This window comes from Monodelphis domestica, chromosome 4, assembly GCF_027887165.1.
Source record: "Monodelphis domestica isolate mMonDom1 chromosome 4, mMonDom1.pri, whole genome shotgun sequence".
NCBI classification, from domain to species: domain Eukaryota; kingdom Metazoa; phylum Chordata; class Mammalia; order Didelphimorphia; family Didelphidae; genus Monodelphis; species Monodelphis domestica.
Genome location: NC_077230.1, coordinates 163,910,788 through 163,932,244, shown reverse-complemented (window position 1 = coordinate 163,932,244; position 21,457 = coordinate 163,910,788). Strand labels below are relative to the sequence as shown.

The 21,457-nt window shown below is 34.7% G+C and overlaps 1 protein-coding gene across 16 annotated transcripts in view; it reads right to left on the bottom strand.

The window, feature by feature from the left end:
* The window catches only part of PKP4 (plakophilin 4), a 285,178-nt gene that overhangs the window by 261,399 nt on the left and 2,322 nt on the right, over positions 1 to 21,457 (bottom strand). The window lies entirely within an intron of this gene.

The window sequence follows — 21,457 nt, the reverse complement described above, 5'->3', positions numbered from 1 at the left end:
GATTTCATTTATCCTGACCAAGAGTTCTACTCAGTTTTCAGACAGGTCTAACTGCTATTGCCACTGCCTCCCCCTTTCACTTTCTCTTTTTCATCTTTCCTTTAGTGTTGTTTTTTGGCTGTAGTGGTATAGGGTCAGTAGGCATTTGCTTATATACAAGGTAGGTCTTAGAATGTATCCCCCATGTACCCAGAGTCCTGCTGTTTATTTTTTTAAATCTTAGTAAATGCTGCAAAATTATAAAGAAATACTGGTTTAAAAGAAAACACTCCCACCTCATCTCTGTAAGTGTAATGCAAAATATACATTTTTCAGACTGCATACTAATAAGCAGTATAAAAATCTGATATACAAATTAAAAAATACTGATATACTAATAAAAAATCCAAATAAATACTGGTTTTTCCTCATCTTTTTAATCTTCAAACATAATTTCTTATATGAGATAGACCTCTGTGAGTAGATGTGGGATACTGGGGAAAGAAAAGGAGATATAAAAAAAGATATCACTAAAATCTTTTTTTTAAAAATCTTTAGAAGACAAAAGAGGAAGAAAAATTAGCAAAAGTAATCAATATATCAAGAAAATCTGACAATTTATGCAGTATTCTCTCCATCTTTTTGTAAAAGAGTAGGAACATTTTCTCATATCTCTTCTTTGAAGCCATGCTTATTCTTTGTAATTCTACAATATTCATTTAACTGTTTTATAGCTGAACTTGCTATTTATATTGATTTAATATATATTTTCTTGGCTCTGTTCACTCTACATCAGTTTGTGTCTTTTCAATGCTTTTTCATATTCATCTTATAGCACAGTTATATTCTATATTATGTTCATGTACATTAGTCATTCCCTAATTATTAGGCATTACTCTGTATCTAACTCTTTGTTACTAACAAAGCATACTGCTATAAATATTTTGTCTTTCTTTTTATAATGACCTTGGGGTTTATAACTAGTAGAATTTAAGGGTCAAAGGATATGGAGATTTCAGTTATTTTATTTGCATTATACTTCGTGGCTTTTAAAAAATTAGATTAATTCAGAGCACAACAAATAATGTGTTGTATCGATTTTTCCCCCATACCTCTAAAATTTACTGTTTCCATTGTTTATAATCAAAGTAGCATTTAACAGCTCAGAGTGTTAGGGAGTAGATAATTATCTTAAACAATATAGAAAGTAACTGATAACAGTTCTGAAATGTGTGTAGATGATAGTACTTACTACATAAGTAATTTTCTATGAAATTAAAGGGTAGCTCCTTAAGTTATAAATTTAAATATTACCTAATATTGAAAAACGATTGGTATTTTTAAAGAATTTGCAGTGAGTTGATATTTTAATCTATAGTATATCTTCATCTATTAAATGATATTCTTCAGCTACAAACAAATTAAGAAGATAAAAATATTAGTTAAAAAATTAGTAGGTTGCATAGAATAACGAGACCATTTGGCTAAAGAATTAGATAAGAAATGCAAGACAAGAAGAGTTTTAAAAATCAAAACCTTTCTGATGTCTTTCAGCTGGATTCAATTTCAGTCAATTTTAGTAAGTGCCCCCCACCCCCCCCAAAAAAAATCTTTAGTAAAATGCAATATTGAGCCCAATTCAGTGTTAAAGGGATCAGGAGTGGGCCAGTGAATTCCTTAATATAGAACATTCACTCCACTAACACAGGTCAACATCTTCTGTTTTTTCAATCTTACAGAGTAGTCTAGACTAGTGGTATCAAACTCCAATAGCAACAGATCCCTATTGATCACATGTTGATGGAGAAAAACACAAAATGAAATTATTTATGTTGTATTGCATTTTTATTTATTTGGCTAAACATTCTCTAATTTACATCTTAATCTAGTCCTTTCAGACTAAGAAGTTTGCTCACCAAGCCCCTGAGTTTGATACCTCTAGTCTAGAGCACTACAAGTTAGTAAATACTTATTAAGCACCTACTATATTCTAGGTACTGGACTAAGCACTGAGGATACAAAGAAAGGCAAAAGACAAGTCCTTGCTCTCAAGGAGCTCACAATCTAATGAGATATAACACACAAACAAATATTTACAAATAAGAAATATAGAGGAAAAAATGGGAGATAAGAAAGGGAAGGTACTAGAATTAAAGGGGATTGATTGAGAAAGGCTTCCTTTTAGGTGGTGACATTTTAGCTGGGATTTGAGGGATGCGAGGGAGAAAGATAAAAGAGAGTATTTGGGGCATGAAGGATAGCCAGTGAAAGTGCCCACAGTAGGAAAATAGTGTCTTATTCAGGGTAAAACAAGAAAGCTCAAGTCTCTGCATTGATAGTGATGGTAGAGAGAAGTGTTAGAAGTCTAGTAAATTAGGGAGGAGAAGGTTATAAAGGACTTGGGAGTGCCAAAAAGATTATTCTTTGTTAATAATAGGGAGTTAAATTTTGCATGATAATACATGTATAACCCAGATTTGAATTATCTGTCAGCACAGAGAGGGAAAAGAGAAGGGAGAAAGGAGATAAATCCAGTCATTTAACTTAGGAAAACTAGTGTGAAAATTCGTTATTACATGTAGTTAATAAAAAAAAAATATATATATATATATAGATGTATATATAATTTAAAAAAACTGAACTCTAAGCAATTATGCCCATTTAAAAAAATAATAGTGAATATGGAACCTGATGTTTACTAAGTGACTGAGGAAACATGGTCAGACTTGCAATTAGGAAAATCATTTTGGTAGCAAAGAAGGACAATAATGGCTGGAAGACCGACCAGAAGGCTATTGCAATAGTTCATGCATGAAGTGATAAGGGTGGTAGCACTGTCAGAGGACAGAAGGAAAAACATATGAGAAATGTTATAAAAATAAAGTCAACAAATTGGCAACATATTAGATAAGGGAGGTGAGAGTGAGGAGTTGATAATATCTAGGTTGGGAGCCTGGATAACTGGAAGGATGGTAGTATCTAGGATAAAAGGAAGTTATGAAGAGGATTAGGGATGGGGAAGATGAGTTCACTTTTGAACATCCTGAATTTTAGATGTCTACAGGACATCTATTTGGAGATATCCAACAAACAGATGGAGAGGTGAGAATAGAAGAGGGCAGTGGTAGGGGGTGGGACGGTCATCAGAATCATCAGTATACAGTATGGTAATCAAATCCACGGGTGCTGCTGAATGCACCTAACAACAGTATGGGGGGGGAAAGAGTCTTATAGTATAAGGGCAGTATACAAAGGTAAGGATGGAACATTGGAAGAGGACATGACTGACTGATGAAGACCATTGATAACAGAGGATCATGGGAGGAGGATGACCTGAGAGCTCCAAGAGGAACTCTGGGTTTTTGAGACTGGATCTCAAGGTGGAAGGAAGTGTTTTACCTTGCTAGAGATTTGTCAAAAGCCAACTGAAGGATATTCAAGTGAATAGCCCTATGACTTCTCCAGTAGTGATATATCTTAAATTATCTCTAAAACATCTATAGATTTTGGTTTCATCAGACCTATGGGGGGTCTCGGACCCCCATCAGTCTTACTGCATCTGCTCTACTCTTTCCTTGACCCCTTTAGTATTTTCTGATATGGCTCTGAAGCTGGCAGAACAAAGGACCTTGTGGGACCTTGTGTTAAAATAGGGATTCCACTATCCTCAAACCATTCCCCCCACCTTCCTAATATCCAGTATTTTATTAAACTATTCAATCGTAGTCAGATATTACAAAAGGAAATTTATTCCAAGAAGCTTTGAGGGAGCTAATGCTGATCAGGATCTCTCCCCTGCTGGGTCAGTAGACAAGAGGAGGCTTGTCTTCCTGGCCAACTCATGCATGGGAATTTGGGGGTACCCCTTCCATCATTCAATAATGGAAACTTCTCTTCAACTCCCCACCCCCTACTTACCACAGGGGAACCACATTTTCCTGAGTTACACCTTCTGTATCACAGCCCAGGAAGAGTGAATGAGAGAGCTCAGTAGGAGCCATTCCACCTAGACTTCTACATTTCCTAATTCATCTGGTAGCATAAATAGTAGCCTCCTTTAGATCCTTCAAGATCTATAAATGCCATCCTCTAATAATCATTACAATAGTGAATCCTGAAGGCATGACCTGGAAGAAGATCCATCAAAAAAGAGAGTGAAGAACAGTCAGACAAGAGAAGTGTCAAGATAAAACTTGAGAGAAGTCAAGGATAAGAGAATGACTGTGAAGAGTGAAAATCTGTAGAGGTCAAGAAGGATAAGGATTGAGAAAAGGTCATTTTGGAAATAAGAAATCAGTATGAACTTGGAAAGGCCAGTTCCTGTTTAAAGGTGAGGTGGGAAGACAGACTATAGAGTTAAGAAATGAGGGAGAGGAATAGAAGTGAAAATACTCAGGACTTTAGCCAACAAAAGGAGGAATATATGGGATGATAGCTAGCAAGGATAAATGGATTAAATGAGGGTTTTTGATGATGGGGCTGGCATGGGCATATTTGTAGGTATTAGAGAAGCTGCCAGTAGACAAAGAGAGACTGAAGATAAGTGAGAGAGAGAAGATACGGTAATTGGCTGAAGAAGGCTACATGGAACAGGATCACTTGTGAAACTGGAGTAAGAGAGGATATAGTAACAAAAGGTATCTGGAAGATCTGAGTATAAACTCTTGAAGAATGGTCGCAATTTTTTTCAGGAAACTCTAAAGCAAGGTTCTCAGCTGAAAAGGCATATAGAGTGAAGCAATAGAAGGTTTGAAGAGGGCTGAAAAGGGTTGGAAGAGCTATTGAAGTGAGCAGGATAGAGAAAGGATCAAGAAAGTATAAAGGAACTGCTTTGCTTTAGTGAGGGTTCAATTGAGATTATATAACAAATTTGTAGTGGCTGTCATGATTTTTTTTGCAACTTTGTAGAAATAAAGGCCAGGCATAATGGGAGTAATCTAGGGCTGAGGTTTGGCAGGGGACAAGAGGTCCAAGAGAAGAAGGCAGAATAGATATAAACTCAATCACTAAGGAGTTCAAGATAGGGAAGAGAGAACTGAAGGGGCAGAGGTCATAGTGGTCAGTCATAGTAAGGACAAAGAATAGTGTTTGGGGTTAAAATGCAGATAGAGAGGTAATATAACAAGAAATTGTCATCAGATAATAAAACCTCCTGTCCATAAACATGGAAGTGGTACATTTGTGAGTGATGGCAAAATTAAGAATAGGACCATCTCTATGTATAGCTGACTTAGGATAAAGAGGCCATGGGAAATGAGTGAGTTGAAGAACTGGTAAGTAAGAGTATTTGAGTAAATATCAATGTATTTATAGCCTTTTAATATGAGGGAAGGAGCTGAGGAAAGACTGAACCACACACTGAATTTGAGTAAAGTTGGGGAGTGTTCTGGAGACATTAGACAACATTTATCAAAATTTTAAAATGGGTAGTATAGATTGAGTAAACTTTGAATAAGGGGAAGTTACTATGTGACAGAGGTAGAGATACAAATATTGAAAGTGACAATAGGGGGCAAGGAATATTCCAATTCCCCCAACAATGATAAACAAATTTGAAGAAACAGGTGAAAATACATTCAGAGCTAGAAAGGGTACCAAGGAAGACTGTGACATCAAAAGGGAGCCAAGACTCAGTCAGATGATGAAAGGAGTAGAAAAGGAAAATATTTCAAAGATGCAATTAAATTTGTTACCTATGGATTGGATATACCAGAGAATACACTGGGCATGGGTGTTCGGTTGACAGGATGAAACTAAGGGAACAGACAGTAAGGGATAAGAGAATGGAATTGGTATAATGATGGCTGAGGATTCAGGGTGACTAAGATGGGTGTGATCTGCTGATTGAGTTAAAAAGCATTATTAATATCACTGGGATTTGCCATCAAGGTGCTTCCCCTCAGAGTGTTAGGCAGCTTTGAGAAAGGGAGCTGATGGAAGTGTTTCTTTCCTAGTCTGGTAGGCAGGCCAGGCCGGGAAACAGGCAAAGGATTAAGTGCTTTGCCCAGGATTACTCAGCCAGTAAGTAAGAAGTGGAGCTTGTTGGTTTCCATAATGGCTCTATCCACTCTCATGCTGCTTTTCAAGGCAACATTTTCTTTTAGGAAACAAAGGAAAAAAAAGACAAAAGAATCTTTCCTTTTCTAATTAAGCATTAGATATTTGATTCCTTTGATAGATCATCTTCAACATCTTACCATTTTATTATGGGTATATCACATGATCATTTTCTGAATCTTCTTCTCTTCTTTCATATGCTCTGTGACTTCATTAGCTTTCTTGGGTTTAATTATAATTTCTCTGTAGATAATTCCCAAGTCTATATATCAACCCTATCTCTTTCCTAAACTACAATCCCACATCACCAACTAGCATTTAGAGATTTCCAAGTATGCATCTCAAATGTTTCATATCCAAAAGAAAAATTTTTTAAATCTAAAATATAAAGTATTCCTATTGCCCTTATTTCTGGAGGACATTAACAGTCTTAAGAGTCACCCCAGGTTTACAACTTCAGAGCCATCATCCAATCTTTATTTTCTCATGACACAAAGCCAGTCATTGGCCAAGTCTTGTATATCCTACTTCTGCATTTCTCATATCTGCCTCCTTTGCTTTATTCGACAACCCAAGTTCAAGCCTACATTATTTTTCATATGGACTACCACAAAATCTTCTGTAATAATTAAAATTAAATGATGAGGCTGTTAGTACCTTTAGTAGCTTGATCACCTCTAAGTAGTGATAGTAAAGAGAGGAAAATGTAGGAAAGAGGTAGTGTTGCCTAGCCTACCACTCTATGTGTCGTTCTGATAAAATCAAAGCTCGCCATTGACAGGAGTCCAATATCCAGCTAGAAGAGCACAAGGGTCAGCCTTCAGGTTCCAATCTCCAGCTAGATGTCTGAGAGAGTCTCTTTAGCAAGAGTGTCCTTCAGCAAATGTCACCAATGCCAGACTCCAAATCTGAATGCAAATCTCAATCAGAATGTCCTCCAGACCCCTGGTCTCATCTTTATAAGCAGTTTTCTCCACCCACTAGCTCTCCCATGTCACATCTTCAAGAACCAATCATAGTTCCTTCATTTGTCTGATATTGCTCAGGGGGACAGTGCTTATGGGATCAATTTCTTATCTTGTTGGTTTCAACTTCCTTTCACTATGGGTATGTGTATCCCTGTACATCTCAATGGTAAAGAACCTCCAGGTCCCTGATTGGTTAAGTTAAAACAAAGGGAGGAGATGAATTCCCTTCTTACACTTCCTAATTGTTCTTTCTTCTTCAATCTCCTATCCTCTCCAATTTATCCTTCACAAAGTTGACAAAGAACAATTCCTAAAGTACAGGTCCAATCATGTCACCCTTCCCCACCCCTATTCTAAAAGCTTCAATGGCTTCCTCTTGACTACAGAATGGAAACTTCTGTTGGACAGTTAAAGCCCTTCACAAAGTGGGGACTCAGCATTCCTTTCTAGGCGTATTACATATTATTTCTTTTTCATGCATTCTACAACTCCATCTAAAATGGCCTACTCACAGTTCCCCATACACAGCATTACAACTTCTTATCTCTAGGCTTTTGTGCATCATCTCCCATGCCTATAATACATTTGTTCTCAACTCTGCTTCTAAGAATTTCTAAGCTCATTTTCAGTTCAGATAAAAAGTCATCTTCTTCATGAAGACTTTCCTAATTCCCCGTCCTCATTCCTACCCACTTGGCAAATTTTTAATTTATATTTAGTTACTTGTGTATATGTTGTTTCCTCGTGCATACTAGTATATACACATATACTAGTATACATATATATACATATACTAGTATACATATATATACATATATACACATCTCCATTGCTAAGAATGTCATCTAATACATACTAGGTGTTTAATAAATGCTTGTTGACTAATTGGTCATTGACTGAAAAGAAATCCCAAACTCAGATTCTCTAAACAATCTGTAATAAGTTTATGTCATTCAATATATATGTGAAGCAAGACACATGTAATACCCAGTGGAATTGTACGTCGGTTATGGGAGGGGAGAGAAGAAGAGAGGAGAGGGAGGAATAGAAAATGATTTTTATAATCAGGGAATAATGTTCAAAATTGGCCAAATTAAAAAATACATATATACACACATATATATGAAGTATTTGAAAAATCCATCATCAATAATTATTCACTGTTTTCGTATATTTTAATTATTCATTGTCTTTCCAAATAAGATCATCAAAAGGGAAATAATGTAGTTAAAATTATCTATATGAGTCTAATAAAATAGAAGAAAAAAACAAGTACCTGATGGAAGGTACTTGTACTTCTGAACTGCAAGAATTAATTTAAGATGAATGATTAAGCTTTGCCAGAAAATAGTGAGTTAATTAAAATGCTAAAAACAATAGATGGCATTTTTAAGTCCGTTTGGACAATGCTGATGACCACTGTAAAAGTTAAATTAGGTTTTGCTCAATATGAGTTATAAAAGTGGTCGCCATTTAAAAAAATACTAGCCTCCAAGTCAAAATGACTGTTAGTAGCTTTGATTTACAACAAGGTAGAGATAGTGAAAGTGGGAAATATAGGAAGGAGACAAAGCCTAGTCTAGCCTACCAGCCCTAAGTGCTGTTCTGGTGAAGTCAGGCTCAGCGCCTAGCAGGGGCTTCTCCAAGTCCTGATCTCTATGTGAATTTCCCGGCAGACCTCAGACAGAAGTCCCTGTGGTATCTTCAGCCAGAGGTTCCACCAATGCAGAATGACTCCAAGGAAAAGCATGTCTCTTCAGCTCTACCCACCGACATGGAATCCAAGGGAACAGTCTCTCCAAGGAACCAGCCTCTCCCAAACCAAGGAAGCCAAGAGAGGCCAGATCATATTGGTCTCCTTTTTAATACCCCCTTTTCCCACATCATTTCCTGTCTCTCCTCTTCAGGGGAACCAATTGCAGTCTTTCAATTAATTTGCCTAGCACTGCCCAAGGCGGGGCACTGCTTGTGGTTTTGTGGTCTGAACTACTAAGTGACTTGTGAGCTCTCTTATCTAATGGCTAGTTAGCTACTAAGTAGGGGTACTTTAAGTTCTTGAGTTGATTAACTAAAAATAGACAAAGGGAGAGTTAATTCTATCTTCATGCCACAAATGCCTATTTTTAAAAAGTTATATTATTTAAAACTTACCAAAATCCTATTTGTCATTACATGTTTTTAAAAAAGAAAAATTATTTTTTAAAAACTTGTTTTAAAAAATACATTTGGTCTTAAAGGTCATTTTAAAAATAAAAAACAAAGCAGAAATTACTGAACACAAAAAAAAAATACAATTTACCTAAGTTTTGAAATTTACCATTTACCACACGTAATTTTTTTTTACTATAAATATGTTCTGAATTTACATAGCTATTTTTCTTTTAAGGAACACACTTGAAATGTACTACTAATCTTCATCCCTTGAGGGAACAAAAAAGTTACAATTGTATAATAAAACAGACAGTAGGCAACAGATTTTCAAGGGTTTATATACCTAAAGAAGTCTTTTTGGGGGAGGGGGTGTCTGGATGGATGATTTCATAGATACAAAGTATTCCTGGCATAGACTCTTCTATCAATATAAATCAGTACCCTTTCTGTAACAAAACTTTAGCATGTTCCCTGAGGCATTTAAAGTTTCATTAACTTGCCATAGACAGGGAGTATATGTAAGAAAATGGAACTGGGTCTTCTTCCAAGCTCCTCTTGTTCATTCTCAATAGACTAATTTTACCAAAACTACTGGCCTACAAAATTTTATTAGTAGCTGGGATGAAGTTATAAAAGACACTTTAAAAATTCACAGATGACACAAAAGTAGGGAAAATAGCTATGATGTTAGATGGAAAAATCTAGATTGCAATAGTTCCAAAGAACTATAGATTGCAATAGGTCCAAAATGTTAAGATAAAATATAATTTAAAAAATATAAATGCTAAAATGAAGTTAAAAAAGCCAACTGTTCAAATAGGAAATGCGAGATTCTTGGCTCAAAAGCCATTCATTTGAAAAAATTAAGGATTTTAGGTGCCTGGAAGCTCAGGGGAATGAAGGGGCTGTCAAAAAGGCTAATGTAATATTAATGCAAACTCATGCATAGTGTCCAAATACTTTGCATTGAGCAGACCTCATATGGAATAATATGTTTAGTTCTGAGTATCATATTTTTAAGGAAGGGCACTGAAATTTGTCAAACATTCAGAAAGAGTTTAATGGGATAAGAGAACTCTCTAAATTACATCACAAGGAATGGTAAAAGAAGTACAAGACAAGCAGTAAGGCTTACATGAAAGCAATCTTCAAATATTTGAAAGGCAATCATATGAAAGAAGCATAAGATTCCTACTTGGTCTAGGAGACAGAACTAGAAGCAATGAGTATGACTCAGGAAGTCTGGATTCAGTAACTTCAAAAGAAAGATCTTAATTTCAACAGCAGAAAACTGGAATTGAGATTGTTTTATGAAGTGGTAATTTGTCCATTGCTAGATATACACAGATAACATTTGACCACTAGGTGATTGAAGCCTGCAATGGGAAGAAGGTTCAATCAAATTTTATGCTCCTCTAAAGATCAAAACTTAACTAATTTGTCTAAAAGATTGTATAATTAACTGAAGCTTCATAAAGACAGTCAAAGAATCTGAGGGCTGAAAGTGATCAGAGAAATCATCTAGCCCAATCCCTTAATTGCACAGATAAGACTCAGAACAATTATTGAAAACTCCTTATAAGTTTATAGGGGTTGGAGCCAAGATGTGGATTAGAGGCAACCCAGCTGAACTTCTTCTCAACATTCCTCTGCAAACAACTTTAAAATAATTTTCAAATCAAAAAAATGTTTGTGGTACCATAGATAAAGTAATATCAAAAATGTATGCAGCTTCCTAGCTAGGCAAGTCACTTAACCCCCACTGCCTAGCCCTTACCATTCTTCTGCCTTGGAACCAATAGGTTTTTTTGAAAAATGTATACAACAAGTTTTTCTGATAAAGACAATATTTCTCTAGAAGGGTGGATCAATAGATTAAGGGTAAACGCACTCATCAATCTTGTATTTGATAAACCAAAAGATCCCAACTTTTAGGATAAGAACTCACTACTTGACAAAAACTGCTGGGAATATTGGAAAACTATGGCAAAAATTAGGTCTGGGTCAATATCTCACACACTATACCAAGATATGGTCAAAATGGGTATATGATCTAAATATAAAGAGTGATAAAAGTAAATTAGGGAACATAGAATACTTTGCCTGTCAGATCTATGGAGAAAGGAAGAATTTATGACCAAACAAGAAATACAGAACATTACAATATATAAAATGAATAATTTTGATTATATTAAATTACAAACAAAGCTAATGAAACCAAGTTTAGAAGGAAAGCAAACTAGAAAAAAATTTTTTAATAAATTTCTCTGATACAGGTCTCATTTCTCAACTACATAAAAAACTAAGTCAAATTTATAAGAATCTAATTCATTTTCCAATTGGCAAATGGTCAAAAGATATGAATAGGCAGTTTTCATATTAAGAAATTGAAGCTATCAATAATCATATGAAAAAATCTTCTAAATCCCTTTTGATTAGAGAAATGCAAATTAGAACACCTCTGAGGTACCACCTCACTCATATCTATCAGATTGGCCAATATGACAGTAAAGGAAAATAATAAATGTCAGGAGAAATGTAGCAAAATTAGGACACTAATGCATTTGCTGGTGGAGTTCTGAATTGGTCCAACCACTCTGGAAGACAATTTGGAATTCTGTCCAAAGGGCTATAAAAGAATGCATACCTTTTGATCCAGGATCAGCACTACTACCCAGAGAGATTTTTTTTAAATGGGAAAGGACCTGTTTGCACAAAACATTTATAGCTGCACTTTTTGTGGAGGCAAATAATTGGAAACTACAAGGATGTCCTTCAACTGGTGAATGGCTGAACAAATTGTGGTATATAATGATGATGGAATCTACTGTGTTATAAGGAATAATGAATAAGGTGATTTCAGAAAGTTTTGCATGAACTGATGCAGAGTGAAATAAGCAGAACAGAAGAATAGTATACCAAGTAACAGCAATACTGTGGCATGATCAAATGTGATTGACTTTGCTAACAGCAATAAAATGATCCAGAACAATTCTGGGGGACTTATGAAAAAGAATGCTATCCACCTCCAGAGAAAGAACTGTGGAAATGGAAATGCAGACAAAAACATGATTTATCACTTGTTTATTTGGGTATATGATTTGGGAGTTTGGCTTAAAAGATTATTCACTTATAAAAATGAATAATATGGAAATGTTTTCCATGATAATATATGTATAACCCAGGTTAAATTGCCTGTCAGCTCTGGGAAGGGAGGAGGGAAGAAGAGAGGGAGACAACATGAATCATATAATTTTGGAAAAAAATTCTGGAAATTTATTATTAAAATAAAATAAATTTGAAAAAAGATCAAATTTCTCAAATATATGCTAAATAGAGCCAAGCTAAATTTATAAAAGTAAAAGCTATACCCCAATTAGTAAATGGCAAAAGATATAAACAAGAAGTTTTCAGAAGAAATCAAAGCTATCTACAGTCATGTGAAAAAAATGTTCTAAATCACTATTAATTAGAGAAATGCAGTTTTTAAAAACAACTCTGGGGTACCACCTCCTACCTATCAGAAATGACAAATGCTGGAGAGAATGAGGGAAAAACAGGTACACTAATGAACTGTTAATGTTGTAGTGAAATAGTCTAACCATTCTGAAGTACAACTCGAAATTAGGCCCAATGGGCCATCAAGCTACACATACCCTTTGACCCAGAAAATACCACTAGGTCTTTATGTCAGAGATCAAAGGAAAAAGAAAAGCATTCATCTATACAAAAACATTTAAAGCATTTCTTTTTGTGGTGGCAAAGAATTGGAAATCAAGGGGATGCTCATCAATTCTGAAATGGCTAAACAAATTGTGGCATGTGATTGTAATGGAATACTAGACATGATGGTGATGTCTTCAGAAAAACATGATTAAGACCTACTATATGAACTGATGCAAAGTAAAGTGAGAAGAACTGGGAGATCACTGTAATGTAGTTGCAATAACAGCAGTGTTGAAATGATTAACTGTGACAGACTTGATGAGAAAATGATATTCACTTGATGAACTCTAGAGTGCAGATTAAACAATAATTTTCTCATTTTCTTTTCTTGCTTTTTTAAAAATATGGCTAATATGGAAATAGGTTTTATATTATTTCACATGTATAATTGATACTATATTTCTTACCTTCTTAGTGGGTAGGAGGAGGGGTTAGGAAGGAGAATTTGGAACTCAACATTTATAAAGAATATTTTTTAAAATATTAAAAAAAAAATTTAAAGAAAACTCCTCATAGAAATTCCCATTAAATTATCTGGTGAAGGACAGAGCTAGATTGTATAGCACAAAGAGCACTGGACATGGAGTAAGGAAGCTCTAAGTTCAAATATAGCCTCAGACACTTTAGTGGAAGCCTGTTTCCTGGACATTAAAAGACATTCCAACATAGCATTTGAGAATTACCATAATCTGGATTATACTTACCTTTCCTGACAATACACCAGTACCCTCTGCTCCTTTAATTGGAGAGTGGAGTCATAAAGTCCTCCATTTAAGGAGATGAGGAATAGAACTGGCATCAACTCGGACATTTCATTTTCCATCCAACTGAACTAATTTTGACTCATTTTGTTCTTTGGCTTCTCCCAACTTCCCCTCAGATACCATCCTGTTCCCCCACCCCCAAGCTTTTTCAGCTTTCTTTTCTGAGTTGTCTTCCTCCATTTGATTGTTTAGCACAATGCCTGGCATATATAAGGTATTTAAATGTTTGATGACAGCTGATTATCAAATCAATGTCCAAACTAATTGGTTCCTTGAGAACCAATTGTGAACTTGCCACTCCTGACTTTTGATACTCCAAATTCCACTTCTGTGCATTTGTTCACAACCTCAGAATCATTGTTGACTTCTTACTCTTTCTCCAATCATCTGCCAAGTTTTGTCCATTCCACTTTTAAAACATATCTTAGGGGGCAGCTGGGTAGCTTAGTGGATTGAGAGCCAGGCCTAGTGACGGGAGGTCCTAGGTTCAAATCTGGCCTCAGACACTTCCCAACTGTGTGACCCTGGGCAAGTCACTTGACCCCCCATTGCCTAGCCCTTACCACTCTCTTCTGCCTTGGAGTCAATACACAGTATTGACTCCAAGACAGAAGGTAAAAAAAAAAAAAACATATCTTAAAGTCACTCCCCTTCCCTCCACAATCAAGTATGGTTCAGCCTCCATCACCTTTCATCTAGATTAATGCAATAGAATCCTAACTGGTACATATACCTCATTCCTTTATCATCTCCAATCTAACCTCCACACAGTTGCTATATAGTGAAATTCCTAAAACAAAAAGTCAATTCTAAACATAACACTTGCCTGCTCAAAAAACTCCAATGACTCCCTCTTGATTCTATGATAAAATATAAACTCCTTTGATGGCCATTTATATCCTTCACAATTATGACTTCAGTATGCCTCTCCAGACTTATTACACAACTCTTTCCCTTTATGCATTTCTTTATTCAAACCAAAATGGTCTACTTAATGCTTCTCACACAAGACATTTTATTTTCTCAACTCTGTATCTTTGTGCAGGCTGTGGCCTCTGCCTATAGTAGATTCTTCATCTCCTAGCTTCTCTGAAAGCTCAACTAAACTACCCCAATCTGACATAATCAGATCTTTCCCGATCTCCACCAGGACTCTAGTAACCCAACTCCATCTTCAACAATTACCTTGTATTTAATTTGCATATATTTTATATTTACTTATCTATGTACATGTTATATCCCTCCTAGAATATAAGCATTGAGATAATAAAAAATGAAAGCACTCCTCAAAAATACTAATACTTATAATTTAGTATAAAATCTCCAAGATTAATTTTTTTCATAATAATTCATAGTACCCAGCACACAGTTGGCAATCAATGCTGACTAAATGTAGGAACCATCCTCTAGCCCTTGAATTTGCCATCTTCTTATCTCTCCCTTTTAGAACCGAAGCTACTTTTCGGCATGAGGCCTGTTCTTACAAATCCCTTCAAATATTAGTACTTTCTCCCTCCTCAATTTACTTTGTACTATATTTGTGTATCTTTTGTATTCCCCTGGTAAAATGTAAACTTCTTGGGGTTGGGGATTTTTTTTTTTAATCATCAGTTCATAGCTTTAAAAAAAATAAATTTTTACTGATGTTATTTCTTTAATATCGTCATCATCTCCCCCAGTATCCCTCCCTCTCTTCTTCCCAATGAGTCAATATAAATACAAACAGTATTTTTAAAGGAAAAAAGAGAATTATCACAAATAATTTTGATGTATTTCATCAGAATATCAAACAAGTCCAAAAATATGTGCAACATATAACAATTGTTGACCTCTTACCTCAGCTAAGGAATGAGGATCTTTTTTGACTCATGTTAGTTCTTTACAATTTTTTAACGTTCGCTTTGTTATTATGGTTGTTCTTTCCATTTATATTGCTATATTATGCATCTTGTTTTCTTGATTCTGCTCATTCTACTCTGCATCATTTTGTGTAGATTTTCCAATGTTTCTCAATATTCACCATATTTATTATTTCTTATAGGATAGTAATACTCCATTTCATTCATATACCACAAATTGTTTAGTCATTCCCCAATTGATTGGCATCTGCTTTGTTTCCAACTCTTTGCTACAACAAAAAAATGATGCTATAAATCTTTTGGTGTATAGAGGGACTTTTCTTCCTTGGGGAAATAAGCTTAATAATGGAACCTCTATGTTAAAAGTTAATCATTTTGTAATTCCAAATGCTTTCCAGAATGGTTGTGATAATTCATAATTCCACCAAACAATAGTGCAAATTCTTTTAATGTTTGATTCAACTTAAAAATCAAGGGATTGCCATCACCCATCCCACACCCAGTCTTCAGCTTTATCATCAAGATCTTTTGGAATCAGGCTCTAATTTGTCTACTCACCAGAACCTTATCTCTCATTATTCCAAAATATGAACTCAATGTTTTGTGTAGACTGCTCTTTACTCTTCCATAAACATGACACATATTTTCCCAGCAAAATGACTTCAGTTATAGTTCTTTCTTATGATGCTTGTCTCTTCTGAAAGTCCAGCATAAGACTCACCTCTATGATAATTCAGTAATTGCTGATTTCCAGCTCCCTCTTGTCAACACACACACACACACAGCAGTCATTATCCAAAAACACCATTAGACAAAGGTTAAGCTATTTCACTGCTACTTAACTTTTTCAGGTCAATGTACTTTTATTTTCCTAAAGCAAACTGTTAACTCCTGAAGTCAGATACAGGCTCCTAAAGCTTCCTGGGTTTAGAAAAAAAAAATTTTTTTTGACGGGAGATGAAATATCCTCTTTATTATGCAAAGGATCTGTAATTTTGCCATTATGACCCCTCCTTGCCTAATTACTTGGGGGGGTCAAAACCTTTACCCAGTATACTTGTCCTATGGACTTCCTTAAGATAACTAAATGATCTTAAGTTACTTACCTAGTGTCACAAGGCAAGTTATCAGAAGCAAGATTCCAACCAGAGAGTAAGCAGGTAGGTAGCTCAGTGGATAGAACAGTGGAGCCAGGAAGACCTGAATTCAAATTGTATTCAGGTACTTAACAGATATATGAGCTTGAAAAAGTCACTTCACTTCTATATCAGTTTCCTTATCTATAAAATGAGGATATAATAGGACCTACTACTTCCCAGCTTTGTCATGAGGATAAAATGAGATATCTGTCAAGCACCTTTGCAAATCTTAAAGCATGATATGGCCTAGTAAAAATCTGCAAATGCCTAAAGGAATCAATCTGTGGCCCTTTCAAAATTAGTCCATAAAATATTGATAACATATTTTCCTAAATTGATAGCCAACCATATTTTACAAAGTCATTATGCAAAATTTCAATGCAATAGGTTGGACCTAAAACAAAAAATATTTTCATTTTATAACTTTCAAATTCTACTTCTTTGAACTGGAGCTATTACTTTTTATTTATTAAGATGTTTATTCATGTCTCCTCTTTATGATATATTTTTTAATCCCTTACCTTCTGTTTTAGAATAGTAAAAACTAAGTATCAGGATCAAGGGGAAAGAGTTGTAAAGGCTAGGCAAATGGAGTTAAGTTACTTACTTGCCCGAGGTCACACAGTGAAGAAGTATCTGATGCCCTATTTGAACCCAGGCCTTCCTGTTCTCCAGGTCTGGCTCTCTGACCACTGGGCCAACTGGCTGCCCCCTCTTTCTGAAACTGACCTAGTATTCTTATAAGCAGTTTTAAAGACTTCCAAGTGATACATACTTCAAGTATCTCCATTGGCAAAATTCTTTATTCTGTTGTTATCTGATTTTGCTTCCTTATTGATAATCACTTGGGGAAACTGATCATCTAAGTTCATATGAATTTTGCTTACTTTCTTTCTTAGAACATCCTGGCCCCACCTATGAGATTTTAAATTTGATTCTATCCCCAGAAAGCATATGCTAACATTCTCACAATTAATTATACTTCCAATTGTCCACAGAGTTGTGTTATTGCCCTGAATCCCACAATGTAATTGCTTTTTATCAACCTCATATCACTCAGAATATGGAATTCCTCCAATTGCACTTCTGAATCTGTTGAGCCTGAAGGGTCATTCACAGGGATCATGGCTGGAGAGCATATTACAGTGCATAAAATCAGATTTGAAGAGCTAAATGTAACTTTTATACAGGTAAAAGTTTTCAAGGGAATAGTTTCAAGGGAATACAAAGTAGAAAAGTCACAAAGGTGAGAATCTGGGTGTGTGTATTATAGAAGAGAAGAGGGAAGATAACAGTTTACAGATTAGCCTTCACTACTCACAGTTCTGTTACAGAGTGGAGATTGAGTCTCCGACTTATATATATAGTCCAGTGACCATTCTCCAAAGCACCAGCTAGCAGTCCCTCCCTTAGAAATGCTGACTATGTCCCTTGAGACACTAACTTCCCAGCAGCAAGCACCTTCCCATACCCCATAAATGTGGAGGATCCTAATCAACAGGCAAAATATTAAAACCTAAGGACAGTTCTGTTTACATTTACTAGATGTGTGTTCTCTTTAAAGTGGGCTTACCCTTGCATACCATGCAAATGCCTTTGTTTAATTCATGTTTTAATTGTGTAATTTTGCCTACTAATGCTAATCTGTACCCAACTGCTTAACACAGTGCCTGGTACATAGCAGGTGCATAATAAATGATTGTTGACTGATTGAAAACTAATGAAATGATCACTGTCATATATGATCTGTATTCATCAAAAATAAAAATTTCATTTTTTGAAATGAAAAAATTCATTTCACATTTCATTAATTAAAGAAGTATGTGTTGCAATATTTCTAGATTTAATTGATTTAGGAGTATTATAAATCAACCTTCTAATTTTTCTAATAAATCAACCTTCTAATTTTTATAATTTTTTAAAATACTTTAAAAAACTAAAAAAACTTTAAAATAGTTTAAAGATGTTCTATGATTTAAATTAATTAATTACAGCCTTATTGTTGTTAAATCAATATATTTCACATGAATACAGTTTTGTTGAATTTTTTCATGGCAACTCGAGAAATAATGTGAACATTATTCAATCCAAATATACTCCTTACACAGGAAGAGCTGCCCAGGAATCATCATAAGTTCATCCTCTTCTTCTCTCCTTTTCCCTTTTGTAAGGATGATATTAGAAAACAAGTATTGTTTTATTATTTTATTTATTTTTAAACTTTTGAGAGGGAAAATCCCATTTTATTCCTTGTCTCAGTGATATATGGGGAAGAGGAAGTAAGAAGTTTGTAGTACCTTCAGTCTTTATTCTAGGATTCATCACTTGCTCAGTTATTAAGATGAAAAAAACTGACCACTCATAATGTGAACCTGTTTTTTTTTTCCATCTCCAAAATATAGAAAAATAGTAGTCTTGTTGACTGAATCATCACTTATAAGTTTTGTTGTGTGACCTATATTTAAATGGGGGGAAGGAGGGAGAAATAGTGATAGCCTTTAAAACTCAGTTACCCTATCTTATTGGTAGCAAAACATTTTATTAAGCCTTAAAAAGACGTTGTTTTGTTTTGTTTTTCAAAAAACAAGGGAAGTGCAAAGATTGCACTTTGTTCCAGAAGGAGGAAGAAACAAGTCAGAAGCAATCCAGCAAAGTGTCTACTTTGTTTCCCAGCAACATAGCCCATATCATATCTTATTAAGCTGTAATTCAATTTATCCTCAAAGTTTTGTTTCTGCCTTCTTCCTTTGCAGCTACCTCACTTTAAGCCTAAAACAGCTGCTTAAATATCATGTTATTATTCATTTTCTTCTCATATCTAGCCCACTAGAATTATGTTTCAATGAGTATTATTTCAGTACTGCCAGTAAGGCCACTAGGGTACCATTTAGTACACTGAAGTAGTAACTGAACCCTAGTAGCCTAAACAAATTAAAGCAACTTTCAAAAGTGCCAAACAATTCCCAGAAGTAGTTTATGCACTGGAAGAACCCTGGAATAAACCTTTCATTCATCTTTAAGAGGAAGGAATACAGGTATTAATGGAAATAAGCAAGCTGAGGAACAGAGTGTAACATATACTCTAGATTTTACAAAATTCCCAAAATGTTATTATTTTGTCCAGGACCCTTGCAAGGGCAAATGGTAGCAACAACCAGGTAACTGATAAAGTCCAGATGAAATGCAAAGAAATAATATTGATATATTTAAGATCATATGGCTGCTTAAATTTCTACTTAAAATCCAAATTTAACACCATGGATATTTTTTAAAAATATTTGTAAGTCCAGAAAAATTAACATTAAATTGTTCAAAACAAATACAGGTAGATCAAGGTTAACCTCTTTATCATTCTCCCCAATTCCTTTTTAAACGAGACTATGAATGTATTAAGATTATAGGTTCATTCCTTCAGTTAGGAATTTTGTAACATGACCTACAGTAAGACCATAACATATCCCCCTCTATCTTATTAACAGTGAAGAAGCATTTTGTATTTTGAATTAAATCACAAATTATATTGCTTTTTATCATTTCTGGCCATGAGGTCCAAGTATCTTTCCCAGTATTGTAGACCAATATAGCAGAGCAAGAGCAGATTTCAGAGGGGATCCCAAAGTTGGGTGGGAAAACAAGATTATATCTTTATTTCAATATGTAATTGGTTTCTTTCTGTAATCCTATGTATCTTTATTTTATGCATTTAAAAATATTATTCTGAGAAAAAGGATTTTACCAGACTGCCAAAGAATTCCAAGACACAATCACAAAAAAGTGTTGAGCCCCTTGCCTCTTGTGTATCAAACAGAATGGAGTAATTTCTATAAACAGAATCAAAACTTTAGAATGCAAAAATGATCATAGAAAGGTCTCTCAAGAAGTGAAAACTATTTTCCCAAAATATGCATATGCTACAGCTTTATAGCTACTTAAATTTCTTAATGCAGCAGAGAAAGTGTTTTCTACCCTCTAATGTGCATTTCAAATCAAATTTTTAAAAATACACTTTAATTTGTATTGGAATTGATTCTAACAGTTACATAATAAAAGTTTGCTGCTATAACAATAAAACCTATCCTATACAATATTAGATTTCAAGTGGACCCTTCATTTAGGATGTTCACTGATTGTAAATATCAGTAAATTGTAAATAAGAAAGCTTTGATCAGATGTAATTTCCTTTTAAGTTACTGTTTTTCATTTTGTCCTGTAATTTTCTTACAAAGGTTCTCATGTTATACTCTTAATGGTCCTTAATTCCAGTCAGGTGATCACATGAAAATAGTCTGATTTGGCAAATAAATTTATCATTTTCCTGAGTCTGGTCTAAATTTTCATTTATTCAGGAGCTTATAGAAAACATTCTCAAAAGCAAACTGTCTCACATAAAACATGCACAGTAGATCTCAATTATAGAATTCCTCTTACTTTGGTTATTTTCCTCACATACAATAATTTTGCCAGCTTCCATTAAGGTTTCTACAACACCCAAGAGAAAGGTTTCTACAGATTTTGTTTAATATACTAGTACAGAATTATGTGTGACCTTGTAGCTAAAGGCATCTCCAAAAAGACACTTAGCCAATTCAAAGGGAATATAAAATCTAGCAATGTTCCTTTATTTAAATTAAAAAATGAGTTGAAGATAAGATATTTCAGCTTGTTTCTATCACAATAAGAAAAAAGTCAACTTTTAACTTTAAAAAATTAATACCAATAATTTTCCATTTTATCAATTGAGACACCATGCTTAAAAGTTATTCTTTTCCTCTTCCCCTCCTAAAAGGACTAGAATAATTAGAAAACCAGAAATA